The 25,332-nt window shown below is 34.9% G+C and overlaps 1 protein-coding gene and 1 long non-coding RNA gene across 23 annotated transcripts in view; one reads left to right on the plus strand and one right to left on the minus strand.

Annotated features, from left to right (window-relative positions):
• ZBTB20 (zinc finger and BTB domain containing 20) overlaps positions 1 to 25,332 on the minus strand; it is an 869,399-nt gene that overhangs the window by 814,305 nt on the left and 29,762 nt on the right. For 20 of the 22 annotated variants that reach the window (XM_045161993.1, XM_045162303.1, XM_045165996.1 and 17 more), the window contains exon 1: positions 6,041 to 6,851. The exons of the other annotated variants lie outside the window; for them this stretch is intronic. The gene's annotated coding sequence lies outside the window, so the exon portion shown is untranslated. Of the gene's footprint in view, positions 1 to 6,040; positions 6,852 to 25,332 lie in introns of those variants that run through there. 22 annotated transcript variants of the gene reach the window in all.
• Positions 15,608 to 23,748, plus strand: LOC123328172. The gene is made up of 3 exons (XR_006543056.1): positions 15,608 to 15,746; positions 23,258 to 23,376; positions 23,695 to 23,748. It is a non-coding gene; the product is annotated as an uncharacterized LOC123328172 (long non-coding RNA).

The raw sequence follows: 25,332 nt of genomic DNA on the forward strand, positions 1-25,332 counted from the left end.
ACAAACCAACCATATAAAGCCGTCCCTGAGATTACCTATATTTGCCTGAAAGTGAAAGTGAAAGTGAAGTCGTGTCTGACTCTTTGGGACCCCATGAATTGTAGGCCACCAGGCTCCTCTGTCCATGGGATTCTCCAGGCAAGAATAGTGGTGTGGGTTGCCATTTCCTCCTCCCAGGGATCTTCCCGACCCAGGGATTGAACCCAGGTCTCCCGCATTACAGGCAGACGCTTTAACTTCTGAGCCACCAGGGAAGCCCCTTATATTTGCCTAGTTCCTATTTAAACAATAAAAGAGAGGGCCATATTCTCATTATTTAAATGTCTTGGTGTCTAAATAAGGGGATTTTGTTTATATTAATAATCATACAGTGTTCATATACATGCATACTATCTCCCAGAAAAATTACATCACCTGAGATTCATAGTTTTCTGCTAGTAATAGTTTTTGTTTTTTTTTTAAACTTAGTTTTTTTTTACTTAGTTTTAATTTGGTACCTAAGCAAACTGACAACATTCTTTTAACTTTTTCCCACTTGCATTTCATTTATGGAAAGAATCTCATACTATAAAAGAAATTTGTCAACAACAAATCATAATTTGATTACAATAGCAATTCAGAGAACATCTCTGAAAGAAAAGGAAAAAATAGCAAATATTCAGGTTCATTTAATAAAAAATAGCCTTCTAAACATTAGACAGAACTAAAATTTAAATAATTTAAATTCAAATGTGGTTTTCAAAAAAAGTTTAGATGGAAAATTTCTAAAGAATGAAATAATACTATTATATATTAAGATTAATAATTATTACCATTTTTAGTTTCAATGTACTGAACATCTTTTTAATCTCCAAAAACCCCACACTCTATTAAATAGTTTTATATTTTTTTGAATGCAAATTTTTACATTAGTTATTTATTATGTAAAGCTTTCAAATAAATTCTTAACATTTTTAAATGCATAATGTGTAATATGTATGTTGAATTCATCATATCTCATGACAGAATTACGCAGTGGCAAAATTACTTGTAGTATTAAGAAAATAAACACAAAGTACAATAATTACCACCCTTCCCATCAAAGTTTCAAAGGTAAGACTCCATATTCAGAAATTAGTAATAATACCTTTAGTTTCCATCTGGTAAATAGATGGATCAATGAATTTAGCCCTTGCTCCTTTCTCAGCATACTCACTTGGAAGTCAGTAGCTAACTTTCCCTAAGTTAAAGCAGTTATATAAGGGTAGCACTGGTTAACTGAACTAGAGAATACCCTAAGCTGAAGGTTCAACTGAGTGTCAAAAGATTCCAGAAAGGCAAGTTCCATGTCCTCAAGCTGATTATTTTCAAGTGAACTGTAGAATCACAAAAAAAGCTTGATCCTATAGTAGAGAAGAGGTTATGAAGCCAAAGTCAAGCATAATTTTCCCACATTTTAGTGTGGAAATAGCACGCCACTTATTCATTATTACAGTTGAACAGCTAGAGTGGCAGAAAAGCCCTTTTTTCTTATAGGCCCTTAAATGTTGTTTCTAACATCTGCTGTAGTGGTTACACATACATGATAGTAATAATAGATGGCATTATTTCTTCCCACAGCCCACATTGAAATTAGAAGTAATAGAGCTCAAAGAATCTATTTTGATACATTAAACATAACTGACATCAATGTTATTTGATGATTATATAATATCTATGTTACAGGAAAATACATGAATTTAGACTTTCTCTAGGAATTCTAGGATACAGATATTGCCCTTGGGTTTTTGGTAAAGAATTGAAAGGATTTTGCTAGTTATTTGCCATTGGTTATAATCCCTGAGGATTCTGCAAAATGCTAGAAATTACATAAGCAATGGAAATGCATGAAAGACTGGTTTTCAAGAAAACTGCAAAATTCACCAAGTTTTTGCCAAATAAACTGGGAATTGCATATGTAATTTGAAAGTCTGGAGCAAAGAATCAAATGGCCAATGCTGACTCTAGAAACATTATAAATAATGTTACATAAGCTAACCAAAATGGCTTATACAACATGAAAAAAAAAATCATATAAAAGGGTTGATTTCTAATTGAATAATAACTCTTAGATGTACAAACTTGCACAATTGCTAGTGTTTATTGCCCTTGATGTGGGGTGAACCATTACTATGTAAGCAGTATATGATTTCTATGTGCTTGTGATAGGGAGAGGGTGGGATGATTTGGGAGAATGGCATTGAAATACGTATAATATCATACATGAAATGAGTCGCCAGTCCAGGTTCGATGCACTATACTGGATGCTTGGGGCTGGTGCACTGGGATGACCCAGAGGGATGGTATGGGGAGGGAGGAGGGAGGAGGGTTTAGGATGGGGAACACATGTATACCTGTGGAGGATTCATTTTGATATTTGGCAAAACCAATACAATATTGTAAAGTTTAAAAATAAAATAAAATTAAAAAATAAAAATAAAATAAATAAAATCTTAATGAAAAATACATAAATAAATAAATGAAAATATTTAAGTTTTCTTTTCAGTGCTACGCAACTCTTCACGCTAATTACATTCTCACTGGCTAAGGACCTTAAGGTGAGGTACCAGCTTATTCCTTTGTAGAAGTTTAATAAAGTACATTTTCCACTGGAAAATGTAGTTTGCTAAAATATGTTTCCAAAGTGGCCTCCAAGACAAGTCAGCTCTAATATCTATTATCAAGTTTTAGACTTAAAAGAGGCCACCCTTGGGACTGAAGAAGGCTGGAACTAGTGGCATTCAAAGAATGTCAACATCAGTGCTTCCTTTGCCAGAAAGGATCACTAGTTAGTATCAGCCAGATGCTGCCTCTACACACCTTGCCAGACCCTGCGGCAACGCATTTGCTCAGGGTCTGAACTTGGCTCCTCTGCGGCAGCAGGACTAGCCGCTACTCAATCTTGGGTAAGTTCATGAACACAGCCACTGATAATTTCTATATTTATAGAAAGCCAGAACATGTGTAGATAATCACACAATTGGATATTTATGAAGTGCCAGATTTTATGAATACGGGAATTTGTTAATTAGCACAAGGACTAATCATTAAAATTCAAAAATAGATAAATAAACAGGAATACCATTTATTTGTTCACATTTCAGGGATAAATATGCAGCTGCTATTCCTTTGATGAATGTAGGCTTCTGGAGAAAAAAATGTGAAGAAGAAAAGTATCCAAAAGTCTTGAAATCTTAATGAGTACAATCCAAGAAATCACTATATAGTCTTTATATTAAAAATGACCATAGTGATTCTCCCCTTAAGTTAAAGAAAAAAGTTTGAACCAACATGTGCTTAGCATTTGAATTACGTTGCCTTGCATTCCACTATTTTGGTCCTTTTCAAGGAGTCAAAACTGATTTTCATCGGATAGGAGTTAAAAAGCACATAACACGTCACTCAATACCAAACTGTTTTAGCTACAGGGCATGGCAAAGCATGAAATAACTGCTTTAGAACACTTCCTCATGTGGGTGTGTTAGATAACTGTCTGCTCCAACATTAAAACGAAACATACTGTGACCTAACCAAGACTTCGGGCTTCAACAGGCAGATTTCATGTGCTAATAGGAAAAGCCCACCATAACCAGTAAGGCTGGTTAATGAATTCTTCTGGCACTCTATAGCCCTCCTGTGATGCAAGCCTTTCAGCTTTCCAAATCCCTATATAGCAGAATACACTGGTTTTAAGTTTACTTATGCACGTTTTATTATGTCCTGCTGTATTTAGATTGTGACAGTCCCTCCAAGAAAAGGCTGTGATTATTTTTCATGCTAAAAATATTTTAGATCTACTGAAGGCTCAGAATTATAATGCAAAAGAAAATATAGACACATTCTAAAAATCAAACCGACCATAAAAATGACTAAATGTTTACTGTTACTCTTTCTAGAAGGTTAAAGGAAATTTTCATATTCTCTTAAAAACCTATTTTTTTTTGCTTGCTTCTAATTAACCTAAATATGCTTAACATAAAATTTTAAGATGTCATATCCTCAAAGAATCTGTTTCCTTTATCCACACATGTATGAGAATATGTACATAAATATATACACACATGCACACAGGTATCTGCTCATACACATGTGTACAGAAAAACAGAATTATTAGTCAAGAGATATAGTAAAGATTTCTTTTTAAAAGGTTAGAATTTTAGGTAGTTCTCATAATATTAATATAGAAAATGACAGGTGCATCAGACATGCACACTTTGACACTAGTTTTTAAACAAATGTTTGGGTCAAAAGTCTCAAATGGAAAAAAAATCACATTTGAAATACCATATATTGCATACAATATGAACATACACTTTCAGTAGGTTCCCCCAAAGTTCCCCTTTAGACCTTCAGGGTTAAAAAAAATCCCTGACAGGACCTCACTGAGTGTCCTCAGCATCTGTACTACTCTTGGTCAAAGCTGGCCTTCCAACTTAAAAGACAGTTTTTGTAATACAAGCAAATTAAAAGTCTCTGAACAAATTTTTTAAAAGAAAAGGAAAAAAACCTTTTAGTAGCAAAAGTTCACCACCTTCTTGGAATAATGGATTTTTAATAAATATTTTGCTAGGTTTGAACATCGAGAATGTGTTTGGGAATCTGCTCCAGCATCCCAGGTGGGTTAAGAATATTGCTTTATGGACTACTTTGTGTTGTCAGAGAGGCCTAATGGAATTAAAAAAAAAAAAAAAGTGCCACTTCTATTAAATAAATAATTTATTATGAAAAAGGTGATTATTACTATCAAAGATCTCTATGGATTAGCATCCATTTTCTATCATTGCTATGTGTATGTTGAAAATATTTGTGTATCTTACCACCTGACTTAATTTTTGTCAAAGGAGTAACAGTTTTACTTTCGGACAAACCCAAATAAAACTCCACTAAGGAGACCATTTCAAATGGACCTATTTAACTAGTTCTTTGAATCAAAGAACACTGTTCTGGGAAAACTCTTCAACAATGTCAGCTAGTTGTGAAGGCAACTTTTCCCACCATAAAAAAGAAAAATAAATAATAAAGGAAAAAGAAAGCACCTCAAAACTATGCTTGAACTAACAAATATATTATTTATAGTTCCCGAAATGTTAAATGAATACTTACAGTTGTTGCACAAGATGGCCTGATACACTTCATAGCTTCCACTTTGTAAAAAGATGGCCAGCCCCCGACTCCTCCCTCCCCAAGCATAATAAACAGTAACATACTAAAAGGAAACTGTCCCAAGATAAAAACTTGTTAAGAAAGTTGCATTCTTACTAACCACAGTGATAGCCCTATAAATGTAAAAGTTCATCTGCAAAATAAAAGTTACAAAACAGAATAACTTATTCCTTTCAAAATACATCCCCAGATGTAATATAGAAGAGTATGTAATAATAAAAATAATTCCTAGATTTTTACCCACCCTTAGTGACAACCCCTCACCTTATGGCCAATGCCATCAAATAAATATACTGGCAAAAGGTATTTAAACTGCTTCAAGGATTTAAACTGTAAATATGGACTTTAAACTTCAATGTAAAACAAAGAACAAGAGTCTCACTTTAGTAATACCCACGCTGTCACTGCAGCTAAAACTCATTGGCACATAACTAACAAAACCCAGTTTGCAATAAATAAGGACAACATGATATATAGACAGACAGATGGAATTGCATAAACAGACAAGAAAAGCAAAGAGACTGACAAACATACGGAGGGGTCTGTTTTAAAAGAGTGAAAGATACTGATTTATTTGGAACTTTAGTGAGAAAAATAGGTTTGTTTGTAATTATTTTTAAAGTAATTAAACTAAATCACAAGGGCACACCCTTAAATAAGTAGGAAGAAAATTAGTAGAGGATAGGCCTCCTAGAGATATTCCAAATTTTAAGCTAGCAATAGCTCTGTCAAACTTAAATCTGGAAATTAAAATTCAAGGGAGAAAGAATAAAAGCATGGGGGCTAAAGGAGATGATAGGTAGAGGGGGGATTGAGGGAGCAGGATTTTTTTTTTTTTTTTGAAAGTTGTCTGCCCTACCTTCTTCCCCAGCGCTGAGTTTCTCTTCTCATAATCGGTGTCTCCCTGGAAGTACAGTGTGAGTGGTAATGACTGCCTGCCTCCCTAATGAGTCCATTTTCCTGCTCTTGATGTTGTGTATATACACACACTGCAACCTACCTTACAAACCACAGAGACGGGAAGAGAGAGAGAGAGCAAGAGAGAGGGAGGGAGGGGGGGCAGAAAGGGAGAGAGAGACAGAGACAGAGCAAGCGAGTGAGAGAGAGAGAAGAGGAGAGAGAGAGAGAAAGAAAAACAGAAAGAAACAGAGAGAGAAAGGCACAGACAAAGCCCTCCTACCAGACAGCAGACAGCCTTCCTTCCCCTATCCAGCAAAATGCAACTCGTCTAATGCAGCAACAGGTTCAGTATTGCCAGACTAAGAGAGTGAAAAAGGTATATTCTCTATAGCATTACTGCTGCAAATAAACAGTTTAAGAGCAGCTGGCTCCACCTTCTTTATTTATGCTCCATTATGAGGAATGCATTGTTTCAGTTCTGGCATACAGTACATGTAATTATCATAAATACATTTTTTGCATATTAGCAGGAAATAGTGAAATACATAGCCTATTTGTGCAATCTTATAAATTTATTTTTTTAATGTGAAAAGAGTGTCAACAAATCTGCTCTGACAAAAGCCTAGTAATGATTTTAAAGTCAAAGCAGTCTTAAAGGAGGCTCTGAAAGAAACAGACTCCATACAATAGGAAAACTGATCTCAGACAAAACTGATAACTGCAAAGAAGAAATCATTCCTCAGTAAATAAATCAAGACCATAAGCAAAATCGCAGACAGAAAAAGAATTCAGTTGAATTAAGTAACTAATAGATTGGTACTCTAGAAGAAGGCAGATTGGTTTCTTATTTGAAGCATCTATCTGTACAAACATCACAGTGCCATGTACTTTGTGTGAACAGGTGCAATGCATATAGTACATAGTGTTACAACAACAGAAATAAATCCCACAAGAAGCTTCCATCACTAGCAGGACAAGATTACATAGAATATGGATCTGAAACCACAGCAGAAACCCCTTGTTCTTTTATTAGGAGGAAAAAATAAAAATAATCAATGCTTTTAAATAAAGCTTCCTTAAAAGAAAAGAAAAAAAATGTTTTTCTTTGTCTGATGCCTCTAATCATTTTTTTTTCGCTACATGTTGCTTGAACCAAAATAATGCTGATACAGCACTCCTTACCACATCATGTGTTTCCCCACCCCTTCCCCCACTCCCAGGTGCCTTTTCTCCCATAAGTGATACATTTGCAGCCATGGAATTACAAAGATCAGAAAACAGAACTAGTTTCAAGCCCTTCTCCTTGTCTCCCAGTTTTTTAAACTAGACTCTGCCTGTGTACCTAGATAGCCACCTTTCTTAAAATATTTCTCTACAGTTTGGCTGTGTGTCATCTAGACAGAACTTAGGAACAGTACAATAGAGGCTAAATATTCTAAAGAAAATTCACATACAAATGAAAAATATAACTGATTCTGACCTATTCAAACTCTGCATTTAGGCACCAATAATTAAGTATATTAATTGTAAAATCATCCTTTTTACTTGGTTTAGTGTTTTACAATTCTCTCAAAGCAGGATGTGTTCCTTTGCATAAACAAAACTACTTCATTGTATAAGCATCAATTCCTTTGTTTAAAAGTACCTTTTCAAACCCAAGGAGAATAAGAAGACAGTATTTGATTTCTACCAACAGGAACCAAAAGGAATGTAAAGGACCATGAAGTCTATTCACCTCTTCTAAAGAACAACCAGTTGGTTGAATTAAAAAAGAAAAACAAATATTTTGGCTTAGTGAAAAATGCACAACATCTCAACAGTTTCTCCATATCTGCATACTTTACTAGATTCCAAGCACAATAAGTGACATATTCTTAGTACTTTCTAGAGTTCAAGATACACTTTCCTTGCTGGAACTGGTGACCCATGTATTAAATTAACCATTGCACCACATGAAACAATAATCCTAATTGACTAGCAGGCTCTGAAGTTATAAAGTTATTAAGTTAAATTGTTTCATATGTTGATATGCCATGGGGCAATTTCATCCTGTAGAAAGATTCTAAGGTGGAAGTTAAGAACTAGTTTTGGTCCCAGTGTTATTATGAACACTTTGTGTAACCTCAGCAAGCCATGTAGCCATTCTCAGTTTCACATAAAAAATTAAATTAAATTTAAAAGGAAGGAATTGACCAGCTTAACATAATAATGATAATGATGATAGCTAATGCTTAAGTCCTTACTATGTGCCAGAAACTCCTATAAGTACTTTGCATTTATTAACTCATTAAGTCCTAATAATGACCCTATGAGGTAGGCATTATTTTCAGTTTCATTTTCCAGATGAAGAAACAGAGAGGTTAAGTGATTTGCTCAAGATCACACAGCAAAACAGTAATAAGACCTGAATCTAGCCTGGCTGGTTTAGAGATCATGTGTTTAATTTCTATACCATATCGTCTTCCAATATCTAATGCTAATTCAAACCTCATTTACCCAGAAGATTCTGTGGTTATGAGTCAAATCCAACATATCTTGACACTTCCTCTTACCTTGCTTACCAATATAGCATGGTGCAAATTTTTCTCCTAATTTACACCCATAACTCTCAATACATTTAGTTTAAGTGTCTAGTAATTCAAATCCCAAAGAAAGGCAATGCCAAAAAATACTCAAACTACCGCACAATTGCACTCATCTCACACGCTAGTAAAGTAATGCTCAAAATTCTCCAAGCCAGTCTTCAGCAATACATGAACCGTGAACTTCCAGATGTTCAAGCTGGTTTTACTAAAGGCAGAGGAGCCAGAGATCAAATTGCCAACATCCTCTGGATCATCAAAAAAGCAATAGAGTTCCAGAAAAACATTGATTTCTGATTTATTGAGTATGCCATAGCCTTTGACTGTGTGGATCACAATAAACTGTGGAAAATTCTGAAAGAGATGGGAATACCAGACCACCTGACCTGCCTCTTGAGAAATCTGTATGCAGGTCAGGAAGCAACAGTTAGAACTGGACATGGAACAACAGACTGGTTCCAAAGAGGAAAAGGAGTACATCAAGGCTGTATATTGTCACCCTGCTTATTTAATTTGTATGCAGAGTACATCATGAGAAACGCTGGACTAGAAGAAGCATAAGCTCGAATCAAGATTGCCAGGAGAAATATCAATAACCTCAGATATGCAGATGACACCACCCTTATGACAGAAAGTGAAGAACTAAAGAGCCTCTTGATGAAAGTCAAAGAGGAGAGTGAAAAAAGTTGGCTTAAAGCTCACCATTCAGAAAACGAAGATCATGGCATCTGGTCCCATCACTTAATGGGAAATAGATGGGGAAACAGTGAAAACAGTGGCTGACTTTATTTTTCGGGGCTCCAAAATCACTGCAGATGGTGATTGTAGGCATGAAATTAAAAGACGCTTACTCCTTGAAAGGAAAGTTATGACCAACCTAGACAGCATATTAAAAAGCAGAGATATTACTTTGTCAACAAAGGTCTGTCTAGTCAAGGCTATGGTTTTTCCAGTGGTCATGTATGGATGTGAGAGTTGGACTATGAAGAAAGCTGAGCGCCGAAGAATTGATGCTTTTGAACTGTGGTGTCGGAGAAGACGCTTCAGATTCGCTTGGACTGCAAGGAGATCCAACCAGTACCTCCTAAAGGAGATCAGTCCTGGGTGTTCATTGGACGGACTAATGTTGAAGCTGAAACTCCAATACTTTGGCCACCTGATGAGAAGAGCTGACTCACTGGAAAAGTCCCTGATGCTGGGAAAGATTGAGGGCAAGAGGAGACGGGGACGACAGAGGATGAGATGGTTGGATGGCATCACCAACTCAAAGGACATGGGTTTGAGTGGACTCTGGGAGTTGGTGATGGACAGGGAGCCCTGGCATGCTGTGGTTCATGGGGTTGCAAAGAGTTGGACACAACTGAGCGACTAAACTGAACTGAACTCTATTTTAAAAGGTTACATAATCCATTTAATCATCTTTCTTGGTTTCCCAATGTCCATAGTATATGCAACCATTTGCTTGAAGTGGAAAATATAATAATTTGTAACCAATAAGGCTATCAATTCATAAAGCCCAATGGCAACCCACTCCAGTATTCTTGCCTAGAAAATCCCATGGACAGAAGGAGCCTAGTGGGCTAGAGACACGGGGTTGCAAAAGGGTCAAACACAACTTGGTGACTACACAAGAAGTAGCATTATATGTAGTTCCCATACATTATTCTCCTCAATGCCCTGTGTTTAAGAAAGAAAAAGAAAGAAAGAAAGAAACTACACAGTTCTTAAGGTTTCCCTAGTTCGAATTTCAAATACTAATGCAAGTGATTGTTTAAATAATTAAATAAATAATAATATAAAATATAATTTAAAAATTCTTGTTTTCTGTAGCCTGAGAGGCATGAAAAACAAGGATTTAATTATAAATGATTTGTTATAGATGCTGAATAATATCCTATGATTTTTATGTAGTTGGTTTTAACTTTGAACTATTTAGATATATTCTGAAGGCTTTTATACTAAAGTTTTATTCTGCAAGAGAGAATTTAACCACTCTGATCTTTGTGTATTAACTGAACATGTATTTTGTGCCCAAATATGTGCCATATTACTATATTTGAGAGTGAAAAGTAAAGATCATACGTGTGATGTAGTTTCTGCTTGTGAGGATTTCACAGGCTGGTGGGGGACAGACATGTAAATAATATTAGAACAAGCAGATAATCTTGCCACTACTTCCTGTAATATCCCATGTAATGCAGTACCTTAAACTTCCTGAACTTTCCTCAAAAAACTAAAGTGAAATTAAACAAAACAAGCATATATACCTAAATTTAAAATATGCCTTATGAAAGAAAGACGTGTGTGTGTGTGTGTGTGTGTGTTGCAGGGTGGGTACTGAGGTTAGACTGAAGATAGCTTTTTCTCCAACAGTGTGGCTTATAGACTCATTAAGTAAATTTTGTCATTGTCCCCAGGGTGCCTAGTAAAGTCTTCTACAAGTACACAGTGCATGCACTTCTTAAATGATGTGGAAATCAGTGATACCTATTGCCCTGGAGCATCAAATGCCATTAATTTTAGGGTTACAGTGTAATTTGATCAGAGATTGTTGACTTGGCAAATGAATACTTCCAAAAGTAAATAAAAGATGGGATTTTTTTTTTTAATTTTGAAAACAAATCAACTAAACTCAAAAACATTTGAATATATACCCCTAGCCCAGGTATACTTTTTGCCAAGTCCTTTCTAAGGGATCATTAATGTTTTTATATTATGTGAAGCTCAACAGGAAAAAAAAATTGGAATAGCTTAAGATTGTTCACAAGAACATTCCCAAAAGATACCTTTATTGTCTAGATTAAAAAAAAAAAAGAAGAAGGGGGAGGAGTCAAAATATGAGTCAAGTTGCAATGATGGACATTTTATTTATCCATTATTTCTTTCACATCTACAACATATGTTCTAGTATAAGTCTGAAACTGGCCTTAGAGTTCCTTGTAGGAATGGAACCATATCCTTTAAGAAAAATAGCTTTTAAGCTGGTTAAGGTCAAAGAGTAAAACCTGAATAATTCTTTTTGTGTGTTTAAAGTGTGCTGCATACGAACTAAATAACAGTTTGAAGGTAGAGGAGCATAGAAATGAGAGGGGAGGAGGAAGAAAGGAGAATCACAGGAAAGAGGGGACAGTAAAAAATTCCCCAATGTCAAGGTGGCCACAGATGTTTGTTTGCTGTTTTTTTTTAAAGTGTTGCCTAATATGAAATTCCAAGAGCTCTGCGTTTTTGCAATACAAACCTTCTTTCCAAATGTGGAAAGCTTGGTATATTCTATAACCCTGTTTATTAGCTTCTCCGAGTGTGTGTGTGTGTGTGAGTGTATTCATGCACGCGTGTTGTCACATCTGACTGGAATCCCGTGGACAGTAGCTCACCAGGCTCCTCTGTCCATGGAATTTTCCAGGTAAGAATACTGGGGTGGGTTGCCATTTCTTACTCCAGGGGATCTTGCCAACTCAAACTCGGGTCTCTTGTATCTCCTGCACTGACAGGCAGATTCTTTACCACTGTGCCACCTGGGCCTTAGCCCAAATGGAAAAATCAAAGTACAGCCATAGGAACATATGGCTCCTATGCTATAGACTCTGAAAACATAGGCCCTTCTTAATGAGACAGTACATACTTCAGAGTTCCAAGGAGTGACCAGTGGCACTTTGAATAGTGGCCAGTAAATGGTGAATAGTGAATAGTAAAAAGCCAAAAGTCTTTTCTACATAGAATGACTTGAATATGGATATGAGTCAATCACCTTTTTCCCCCACAAATACAAAGGAGAAATATGGTCATGTGAGAAGACACAGAGATTGTCTGAATTACAAGATTACTATTGACTATTATTGTTGTTATTAAATACTACCTCTATAAACTGATCTTAAATGACATGAATATCTTCAGAAATTTAGAGAGTACTTTCATGACACAATCAATACAATTTGAATCAAAAAATTAAAAAACATAAACATGTCATTCTCAGTATCTCCCTGGCTCTAGAAAAATGTATTAGGTATATATACTACATTAACTCTATCTGCTCCCTGCTCAGTCTTCTCTCCTAAACAATCTAGAACAGTGTTAGTAACTGTCTTTAAAGTTTCAACACTTACATAATAATTTATTCATATGTACAGATTATATTCAGTGCACAAGGAAAAAGAAACAGGAACTACAGAGGGTATTTCATAGGAAAAATAAAAGTTACATAGAAGTTATAAAAGAGGTATCTTAACTGCTATAGACATTGTCCAGCAGGTTAGTGAGATCCCCACTGTTCTGCTTGGTAACTCTATATGCGAAAACTCAAACTCCATATTGTTCTCATCTAAAAAGTTGCTACTGTTAGTAAGGATGCATTCTTATAATAAAAGTTACCACTATTGCAGAGAGTCAGGAACTGTACTTAGTGCTACATAACTAAGTAGTACTACATAACTGCACTTAATGCTACATAACTCATTTAACCCTCCCCACAGCATTATAAGAAAGGTATTATTAATGTTTTCATTTATAGATGAGGAAACTGAGCCCAAAGTCTTGTAGCAAATAAGTGGTAGAAGTTAGGTCTAAACTCAATCCAAATGGAATTTGAAGGAATAAAGGGAGTGGCTTGACAAAACTCCTCCAAAATTTTCTAGAATAATAAACTGGCCAGATTAGGAAGAAATTTGGGGAGAAAAAATAATGATAAGAAACAAGTCTGAGAACAGCTATATTCCCCAGATAATTTCAACATTTATTTTAACCAGATTTGAGAAAAAGTACACACATCTCAAAATAAAATTTAAAGAAAGGATCTGAAGAAAAGCAGAGTATAAATAAATAGCTTTCAAACAGGATGAAAGAAACACCAGAAACCAGTTTGATTAAAGAGTTGGAAACATTAATAACAATCTGTCCAGTAATATTGAAGCCAGTTATTAATAATAGAGTCAGCATGATAAGAGCCTGCTAACTCCTCTGAGGCAACAGGCCACAGGGATAATTCAAAATGGGTAGAAACAGTATCTCTAATTTTTAAGAAAGCTCATTTAACCCTGATAAGTTACAGGTTTTCAATCATAACCTTTGAAACATATAAGGTTATATCAAGTTTTTGGAAAAGAATCTACATAAAATCTCAATCTTCTTAATTTCTATTAACAACAAATACAGGAAAACCTCATTAATCAGAGTACATACAATCAGAATGTATAATGTGTCAGATACATTTACAGGATTCTTGTGAAATAGAAATTTTGAAATGAATTACATTATACTTTAATAATTATACTGGTTGTTTCAAAATTATCAGATTATCAAAACATATTCTACTTTATGTTGAATAGCTATAAATTTAGGCTTATTCTTAAATTAAACGTGGTATCCTCCTCTATTTCAAACTGGTGACATTTTACCACTTAAAATGTAACAAATGGACCTTCCACAACACAAATAATACACCCAACATCATCTATGTAGAATATGAACATAAAATAAGTGTCTCACCAGGAAATAGCTTTTATTAGTAATCAATAATCAAGAATACTGCCCATAATTAAATCTGCATTAATTATGAAGAGGGTTATGAAAGAAATAAATCATCATTGTGGATTTCATTTTAGAAATTTAATGATCTGGGATTTCAATACACACTACTTATGAAGTCATACCCCAAAATTTGATACTGAAATAAACTGAAAAGTACTTTAAGCTAATATTTTAATAAAATTCATGTGGTTTTGTATAAAACAAACTTATTTAATTATACTCCCTCCACCAATAAATGCATTTAATTCAATATGCCATTCAATAATTAATGCTATAGCAGTTTAATTGAATGTTTACAATATACTCAAAAATAAAATATTATAAAATATTTGTTATAAAATAAAATATTAAATATTATATTAAAAAAAATTCTGAAGTTTCCCCAGTGCTACATTTAACTGAAAGTGAAAGTCGCTCAGTCATGTCCCATTCTTTGCAACCCCATGAAGTATATACAGTCCATGGAATTCCTGGTACTGGAGTGGGTAGCCTTTCCCTTCTCCAGGGCATCTTCCCAACCCAGGGATCAAACCCAAGTCTCCTGCATTGCAGGCATATCTTTACCAGCTAAGCCACGAGGGAAGCCCAAGAATACTGGAGAGGATAGCCTATCCCTTCTCCAGGGGATCTTCCTGACCCAGGAATGGAACCAGAGTCTCCTCCAGTGTAGGTGGATTCTTTACCAACTGAGCTATCAAGGAAACCCCTATTATTTTTAAAATTAAATTAATGAGTGTATAGAAATAAATAATAAATCAGAGCAGTTTTTAGTCAGTGGTGGGTGATATCTAAAATATTTATAGCTGGAAAGGCATGGGCATAGACCAGTAAGAAACATTACTATAAATACTAATCAAAACAGATACTGGCTATAAATAAATGACTTATTGCCAGTGTGTACCTCCTGAAAAACAACCCTAGCTCTAGATAACAAACCAGAATCTATTTTCTAAAACAAGTTATAAAATTTGGAGGAATATGTGGTTTTACTACTGAGCTACTACCCCTGTACTCTAGATCAATAGATTCTCCAATTTTAAAAAATATACATCCTATCAGTAAAAATATTTTGAACCTTATGTAGATCATTTGTCTGTTGGTTCTCAACTCCATTCTCACCTCTTCCATGCTCTCTTATGTGGCTGAACCTGAAAACTACATTTCCTAGATTGCTTTGCTGGCATGAGTAGCACTGGCAGAAGATCAAAGGGAATTTTTTTCCCTTCTGTTTTTGAAACCAGCAGCCGCTGCAATGGTGTTTCAGCAGCCTCTGCAGCAGAGATCTTGTAGCACAGATCTTGGGATCTGGCTCTCAGGACCGCTGGCTGCAGCAATAGGACCACAGCTGCAGAACAGCAGCAGCCATCACAGGTGACTGAAGCTCTACGAGCCTTGGCAAGTTCAACAGCACTGGAGGAACTGTGGACCCCTGGGCTCCTGCCCTGTCAGTAGAAGTGTGGTTACCTGGCTTCCCGGGAAGCAGTGGCCATGGCGATTCTAGCATTCACAACCTCGGCGGTGCTCCAGCTTCCTCAGCAGCTCAGTGCTCATAAACTCTAGGTAACCAAACTTTCCATTGCTTTTTACAGGTGTTAATGTTAATCTCTCAGTCATGTCTGATTCTTTGTGACTCCATGGACTATAGCCTGCCAGGCTTCTCTCTCTGTCCATGGGATTTCCCAGGTAAGAATACTGGAGTGGGTTGCCATTTCCTTCTCCAGGGGATCTTTCTAACCCAGGGATAGAATCTGGGTCTCCCACATTGCAGGCAGATTCTTTACAGTCTGAGCCACCGGGGAAGGCCTACTTCCTACAGGTGCTCATTGCTAAATAACACTGCCACCTTCTTTTCTTTCCTCCAGACTTTCCAACACTTTTGCAACCAATTTCTTGGATTAAAATCCCTCTGTTCTGAGTCATGTTTGTTTTTCTGCCTGGGCACTGATTAAATATAAACCCATACTCCAATATATACAATTATTTATAAATTATAGACTTATACTACCATTTGTATTATATATATAATAAACATATAAACATATTATATATATGTTTGTATTATAGAACATATGGAGTAATAGGTGTTTTAAAGAATGAGATAAACAAGAAATAAACAGTTTTTAAAGTAAACTTTAATGTTTTATTTATCAACAATTTTCAAACATTCTTGTTGTCACTGAAAAAAAACAAAATTTTTAGAGTATAATAAGACTAAATATTTGTCACTCTTGGTATTTCAGCTTCGTTTTACCCTTTATGAAACAGTCCTTTGAAAATCTGGTACTATGTCCAGGTTATTGTTATATTTAGCTGTAATGGTTGTCATGGAGGGGGAAAAGCCTCACAAAATAGTAGGTCCAAATGAAAGAACAGCATCATTAGCTGTGCTTATTAAATCACAATATTCAATTTTCAATCCCAACCACCAATTGCATAAAAGATTTTGTTGAAATTTGGCTAGTAAATTTCCATCTTCCCATGTGTCCACCAGTCATTCTTAAAAACTAAGAGGTACATGTAGCACCTTCATTTTTTTTAACCAAAAAAAACTGTTAATCTGTTTAAAGATTTCATTTGGAAGATTTTATAACAAGTTATAAAATTCTGTTTCAAATTTTAAAAAACATTCAGGTACAGTTTTGTGCAGTTTTAAAATTATACAGAAACTAGAGTTTTACAATTGCATTGGCTTTGGCAACAGTCACACAACTTGAAAATAACAACAAACATTCAATATGAAAATGTCTGCTCCATACTACGGCTCTTTCAAAAAGCAGTTATCTTCTCATTCACTGTAAGTATGATTATTTTTAAAAAAAGATCAAGTATGTTTCTTTTTCCAAAAATATATGTTAAGAGAGTACCTATTATCACAGAAAAGGTCAACAAAATTAGAATTCTTATTCTGTAAAAGAAAAATGCATAACTGCAACAACTTTCATATCACTTCTCAATGACCTCCCACTGAATAATCAGTATACCTCAAGTGGTGCAAATAATATTACAGCCACTCTCCCATCTTACTACCCAAGTATTGTAAAGACTCCACTTCTATATTTGATTCTGTTTTCTATTACATTTTAAAGATTTTATTTTTAAAAAGAAACATCAATGAAACCCTACAGCACTTGTGCATCCTTTCCATTTTAATTGATTTGCTAAAATAGCTCACTTATATGTGACGAATAGATGAATTTCATGTGTGGAAGTTGCTCGGTAATCTTATCCAGAAATCTTTTTCCATTCCAACCACACCGACCACTCCAACACTACAAAACTATGTTAACATAGTTTTTTCAGAATGCATTTTTTAATTAGAGGGTATTTTGATGCTTGGCAAGTACCTTTTCCAGTAATCCTTTTAGTGATTCATAAATCATAGTTCTTAGTATTACTGAAATTGAGCTTATCAAATATCATTGGTTGAAATGATAGAAACAGTGATATTTCCATGTACCTATACAGTGAACCTTTCATACTATATAATTTATTCAGATACTTATTTATTCAAATCTTCAATGTTTTCTATGCATCTTCTAATACCATTTGCTCACAAATAAATGTGATATTGCTTGCTGTCATATTTTTCATGCATTATTTCAGTCATTTTTCTCAAGGCATGCCATATACTCAGGGTGAGGTTCATCCCTTAATAATAGTGAATGTTAAGTCCAAATTTCAAATAGACCTCTTGGTCATTATTTTTGGTTGTGCTGTGTCGCTCAGTCATGTCAGATTTTTTGCAACACCATGGACTGTAGCCTGCCAGGGTCCTCTGTCCATGGGGATTCTCCAGGCAAGAATACTGGAGTGGGTTGCCATGCCCTCCTCCAGGGGATCTTCCCAACCCAGAGATGGAACCCAGATCTCCTGCATTGCAGGTGGATTCTTGATACTGTCTGAGGCACCAGGGAAGCCCAAGCATACTGGACTGGGTAGCCTATTCCTTCTCCAGGGATCTTCCTGACCCAGGAATCGAACTGGGGTCTCCTGCATTGCAGGCAGATTCTTAAGCAGCTGAGCTACCAGGGATGCCCCATTTTTTGATGACTTAGTGTCATATATGATTAAATCATCATTTAAAAAAATTTTGTAATATAGTCAACAAAAGATTCATACAATGCATTAGAGATATTCTTGTTGAAATGTGCTTATTAGTATTTATCTTTATTCTGGTATCTTTTCCCAGAGTTGGTTTGTTTTGTGAGAGTTTATCTATTTAACACTGGACAATGTAATCCAAGACCCATCACAAGGCACAGATAAAATTCAATACCTCCAAATCTTAAAGCAAATCAATGCCCACCCCCACCTCAGAATGCTTTAAATAACTTACAATGTGTGTAAATGATACTTTGACAGTGTCAGCAACAATCTACATATTAGTAAACTTTAATTTCTTAGATTTTTAAAAAATAAAAATATATATAAATTTTCAGTAATGTGTTATGGAAAAACCTGAGTGAACTTTTTGGTCAACCCAATGTTTCCAACAAAGCAAGTTACACTATGAAAAGCTGACTTGGAAGTTAAGCGTGACTTGGAAGTTAAGTTTTCTTAACCCATGTGTGTAACCCACATCACTTTGATTACTCAAACTATTAATACATGGAACTCGCCTTTTCTCAGACCCTCTCCAGAGAATAAGAAATGTTTAAATATTGGTTTCCATCAGGATATTTTGTGCATAAAGTAGGCAATTCTCATCAATGAATTTGAAATCATGATGGCCTAGATATTATATAATATCAATTTAAATGTATTAAATATATTATGTAAATATATTAAATATATTATGAAATATATTAAATAACATTTGCTTCACCAAAATTAAGAATTTTTATTTCTTTATAAAATACTCATTTTTAAACGCATTATAAACCATTAATGTTCTTTGTGATGCCTCAGATAAGTGATCTGAGATAACCTAGCTGGTGATATATAATATTTAGTTACTTAATTATACCTGAAATTTCACAAAGTTTTCTGTTCAACTCACAGTGCTGATTAAAAAAAAGCAAATCATTTTGAAATATTTAGAGAAAGTAAAAGGAGGAATAATAACTATAAAGCATCATTGTATCTTAATGAGAACTTGAAAGATTAGCTTTTCACCTTATTCTCAATTATTCATGGATGATACATTTCATCTCTAGGTGTGCAGGAAGTAGAGCGCTTTAGCGGGGAAAAAAAAACATGGGCTTTAAAGTCAAATAAACCTGAATTTGCATCAAGTGTCCACATTTACTAGTTGTGAAAACCAAGTGTCTCATTTTCCATGATTTTATTTCCTCATTAGGAAAAATGGGGCACATGTAGTCAATGAAAATAGATACAAAGTGTTTGATGCATAGTAAAAATTCATTAAATGATAATATATTTTCTCCTTTTATTCCTAAACCAGATGTCCTCATTTTTTTGTGTTATTATGAATCTCTTCAAACTAGTAATGATTCACACCCACAATTTATATTTTGCCTGTCATATAAGAGCTTAAAAACTTTCTTCACATAATTACTAAATTTAACCCTCCCTGCCACACTACGAAGTAATTGGACATTATCCTAATTTTTCACAGAAATAAACTGAGCTCCAGAGAGAGTAAATAATTTGCACAAGATCTCACAAGAAGTTAAAAAATTGAACTCTCACCTACCATTCTATAAAGTCTGCTTCCCCAGCCTCTAAAAAAAAAATCCTAGCTAGAACTAACAAACAGAATGTTTTATACTAAGAAAATGATATATCTAATGATAATAAACATTATTAAACTATTTACATAGGCCCAAACTGAAGTACATATGAATACAAAGGGCATATTCACATTACTATTACTACTGGTTCTAGGATCTGAGAATTTGGTTGGTGAAGCCAAATATTTTTGTAATACATTCCTAGAAAATGGCTTTTTATTAAAAAAAAAAAACAATTAACAAAGATATACTCATATAAAAACTTGTAATTGCTAGTATGGTCATTTAAGGTGGAGCTTGATTTTCAAGGAGTGTAATTTTATACTCTTCAGTAAACCCTAAGTTTTCTATTTATGTCTTCCCAAATGATATTATAAGATAAATAACTTTTGGAGATCTATGTACAGTAAGCTGATTATAGTCATGTACAGCATGCTGATTATAATACTGTATTGTATACTTGCAATTTGCTAAGAGAGTAAATCTTAAGTGTTCTCACCACAAAGGAAAAGAAAAACTATGTGAGGTGATAGATGTGTTAATTAACTAGATTATGGTAATCATTTCACAATGTATAGGTTTATTAAAATATTACATTGTATACCTTTAAAAAAATCATGCTGTACAAGCTAAATATATTCAATTTTTATCAATCATACCTGAATAAAGCTTGGAAAAAGTTTTTAAATAAAAAGTGTACATAATCTTTAAAAAAGCAGTTGTCTGTGAGCACAGGAAGCATACACTTTGTTTTTAAATACTTTTCTGCATTTTCAATACTTTCTATACAGCACATACATTATTTTTAGTTATAAAATGTATTAATAAAATAATTACTTTTCATAAAAAATAATACTGGAAAATAGGTGTATCTAAAGTATTGGGTGGTCTATTAAAACAAGGTCACCATTTCATTGAACCAATTCTGAAAGAATAGCTGATTAAGAACTTAAATAACCACAAGACTCTCAGGATCACATTTAAAAAGTCATTTCTTTGAGCCCTTAGTTTCTTTTGTATCTGTTTCTTACTAATTAGGAGAAAATAAAGTATAAAAGTTAAAGGTGTATGGGTTCTAAATTCAGACTGCTTAAATTCAAATCTTGGCCCTACTACTTCAGACAATTCCTTTAATAACATTAACTCTTTTGTCTTCATCTTTAAAATGGGAAAATAAAGTACGTATAGTACAGGGGCTTTTGTGCTAATATAGTAATCCAAGCATTGGTAACAACTAGCATTTCTGATATGAGAAACATAAGGTCCACTGTCCCACAACTAGAAAATCAGAACCAAGATTTAAATCCAGTAGACTATTTCTGGAGTGTGCGTGCATGGGTGCTAAGTCACTTCAGTCAAATCTGATACTTTGGGACTCTGTAGACCATAGCCTGCCAGGCTCCCCTCTCCATGGGATTCTCCCAGGAAAGAATACTGGAGTGGGTTTCCTTGCCCTCCTCCAGGGGATCTTCCCAACCCAGAAATCTAATCGGTGTCTCTTACGTCTTCTGTCCTAGAAGGCAGGTTCCACTAGCACCATCTGGATTATAAACCTTCAAATGCTAAACCCTCAATAAGCTCAGACACATATGAAATGTTTAATAAATCTTAGTTTGTGGTTTTGTGCTTATTTCTAGTTTACCTAAATGTCAACCTCTAAAGTAAGCTGAGTGAGTGAGTGATAGTATCTCAGTCATGTCTGACTCTTGGTGGCCCCATGGACTGTAGCCTGCCAGGCTCCTCTGTCCATGGATTTCTCCAGGCAAGGATACTGGAGTGGGCTGCCATTTACTTCTCCAGGCTAACGTAGTTTAAAACCTTAGTGAAAAGTTTACTATTCTGTGAGTAGTGTTGATAATGGGGAAGTCTATGCATGTACGAGGGAGGAGTACATGGGGAATCTCTGTACTTTCCTTTCAATTTTATCGCAAACCTAAAACTGCTCTGGGATTCCTAGGTGGCCAGTGGTAGAGAATCCACCTCTCAAGGAGGGAAACATAGGAGATGCAGGTTAGATCCCTGGATAGGGAAGAGCCCCTGGAGGAGGAAATGACAACCCACTCTAGTATTTTTGCCGGGAAAATTCCATGAACAGAGGAACCTGGCAGGCTATAGTCCAGGTGGTTGGTCACAAAGATTCGGACATGACTGAGCAACTGAGCCTAGTAAAACTTTTCTAAAAATATAGTCTTTAAATGTAATATGGTATCCTGGATGGGATTCTGGAACAGAAAAAGACATTAGGTAAAAACTAACGAAATCTGAATAAACCATGTACTTTAGTTAGTAACAAATGAACACTGGTTCATTAATTGTGGCAAATGTACCACAGTAATATAAAATATTAAGGAAAAATGGGTGTGGGATACATGAGAACTTTGCATACTATGTTCTCAATTTTTCCAAAAATCTAAAACTCTTATAAAAAATAATATCCATTTGAAAAAAATTCAACAGAAAAAGTCAAGAGTTGTTGTTCTGGGAATGCAAACCTAAAAATTAAGATTTGAGGGGGATGATAGTGTCAGGATGCATTTAGGTCAGATGGGAGCAAAATAGAGAATATCCTAGTACCTTAACCCAGAAAAGGCATTTTTAAAAGATATATAGCTTTGAATGGTTAAAAATTCTCAAATGGGAAATTGAAGAAGATTTAAGATTAGAAACTTTTAAGGAGTAAATTAAATGTCCAGAGTCATAAAGCTAGTCTGTGGGAAAGCATGACTCCTAACGCAGTGCTCTTTCTACTCTGGCACACTGACACAATAGAACTTGCCTGCCTTAAGGCAGTAACTTGGTACACTGAAGGGAAAAAGATCAGAAAAAGAAAGGAAAAAGTACTGATAACAAAATGGAAAATCTGTGAGTCAGACTCAACTATTTTATCTATAATGGCAAAGAATAGGCACAATTTAAAAACAGCTTTAACTAGAAAATAAAGAGACTAGAGATTTAAAAGTAGACGAAACTTCAAAATTAATGGGAAGTGATGACAGGCTTCTCTGTCTGTAGTTTCAGACCTGAGCTTTTGCCTTTAACATAGTAATACAAAGTAACTTTAAAGCCTGGACTGAACACATTAAATAACATAAAATTATAATCTGTCAAGATAAGGTCAATTTTACAGTCTGTGCCCTGAAATTCCCTGAATACATGTCTTCTTAAAAGTAGGCAACAAACCCATCACTTGGTTGAGTTTATTTAATTTTTATTATTCTGACTGCATTTAAAAACTTTATTATAAAAAATTTGAATCACACAAAAATAGTATATAATGAATGAATTATCTTTTACCCATTATATACTTCTAATAATACACATTTTACCTATCATATTTTACCTATTGCTTGCATCTTCTTTTTTTTTTTTTTTTTGTAGTGACTGAACTAATTTAAGATGAAGAACAGAACCATCTTTGAGGAAAGGAAGAAGAAAGGATGGAAGCAATATTTTCAGTCTGCTATTCATTGAGACTCAAACCAGAAAGATTCCAGACTGTAAGGCAAATAAACACAAGAGGAAAGGATGATAACAGTGAAAATATGTTAGTGGGATAGCTTAGCTATGTTATTTGACAATCAATGAAATTATTGTCTATGAGGAAGGAGGGTATTTTAAAGAATTCGTTTCCAACTTTTTAGTTTGACACAAAGAAGTAAGGCAAAAAAGATTATAAAGCTTCATTGAGATTTTAGTTTCTAAAGATGGGCTTATCTTTGAGGAACATAAAGATTAATTTCATCATGTTTGAATTCACATATCTAATAAGCATCTATAAAGATAACAGTCTGTATGTACTATTTGCAAAATTTCAGTGTCACCAAGCTGCTTTTGAACTGTGGTGTTGGAGATGACTCTTGAGAGTCCCTTGGAGTGCAAGGAGATCCAACCAGTCCATCCTAAAGGAGATCAGTCCTGGGTGTTCACTGGAAGGACTGATGTTGAAGCTGAAACTCCAGTACTTTGGCCACCTGATGCGAAGAGCTGACTCATTGGAAAAGACCCTGATGCTGGGAAAGATTGAAGGCAGGAGGAGAAGGGGATGACAGAGGATGAGATGGTTGGATGGCATCACCAACTCGATGGACATAGGTTTGGGTGGACTCCTGGAGTTGGTGATGGACAGGGAGGCCTGGCATGCTGCGGTTCATGGGGTCGCAGATAGTCGGACACGACTGAGCGACTGAACTGAACTGAACTGAAGTCTCAGTTTATTGTGAAAGCTCAAAGTTTTTATAATAAAACATTTTATTTCCCATTAAGTCTCTTTCTGTGGTTGAGAAAGTTTTCCTATTTTTAGATTTTGAAATTTTAAATTAGAATATAAAGTGACTTTGGCAAGTTCAGTGATATTTTTTGTAATCTTAATAAAGGTTTCTAGACATTGGAGAATAAAAATCTCTCCTAAGTTTCCTGTCTAACTGTTGAAGGTCGAGACCATTAGAAGCTGGGTATGCAGCAAATATAAGCGTATCTAAAACATCTTCATTGAAAAGATTATGTGAACAATGTCATGCTTAACTGTCTCAGTTTTCATCGTGAAACAAAAGGCAAAAATTAGCAGGTAGAGATTGGAGATGATGGGGAAAGAGGAGTTAAAATGAAGTAACTAGCAAGGCACAGCCTAAGTTTTAAAGCACAAATCTAAATATCAAATAAACATTCTTTTTCTCAAATTTACATCCTTCTGATTGACTTTAAATTACAAATCCAATGAACAGAGATGCATTCTTTCCTCTATATTAATTACCAAAATGTTAGCATGTAGCTATCTCTTGCTCTCCATTCTCTCTTAAATTTAGAAAAATTTCCTTAAACATATTCTTTCCTATGTTGCATGTAAATTAAATTAAATTAGATCTATGTACAATCCTATATCTCTGGGGATATCCTTGGTTCTCTGAGTGATTTTAATTCACTCAAAAGGTATCACAATTCTGTAATGCCTTGATATGCCCTGCTGTTCCATAATGTCTAAGTGCCTGCTTTTTCAATAAACAGTTGTCTATAAAGATCATTCACACATTGATCCTACTCTTTGCTCTTTCTGATCACACATTGCTACAATTGCTGCACAGTCTGAGTAATATATTTCTATACCTTGTAAGTATCTCAGTGCCTATCCCCTGCTTGCAATCAACTTTTCACTAGCCTACATTCACAAAGCTAGACCACTTTCCAACTACAGCTTCTAAATTCTGTCTTCTCTACACTGATTTCCAATACTGAACACCCACTCTTGAGGCAAAACTATATCAATTAAAAGGTCAGGGCCAAGCAATTTATCCTAAAATTCCAATCACTGTGGAAAATATACCTGATTTTCCATAAAGTTCTAACTCTTGTTTCTTGGTCACAGGCTAGTTCTGTGTGCTGTGCCATTATATACCTCTCCCTACTGCAGCCACTCCAGGTCAGTGAGGAGTCTTTCTTCTACTTTCTTTAAATCCATA

Source organism: Bubalus bubalis, chromosome 1 (assembly GCF_019923935.1).
Source record: "Bubalus bubalis isolate 160015118507 breed Murrah chromosome 1, NDDB_SH_1, whole genome shotgun sequence".
Taxonomy (NCBI): Eukaryota; Metazoa; Chordata; class Mammalia; order Artiodactyla; family Bovidae; genus Bubalus; species Bubalus bubalis.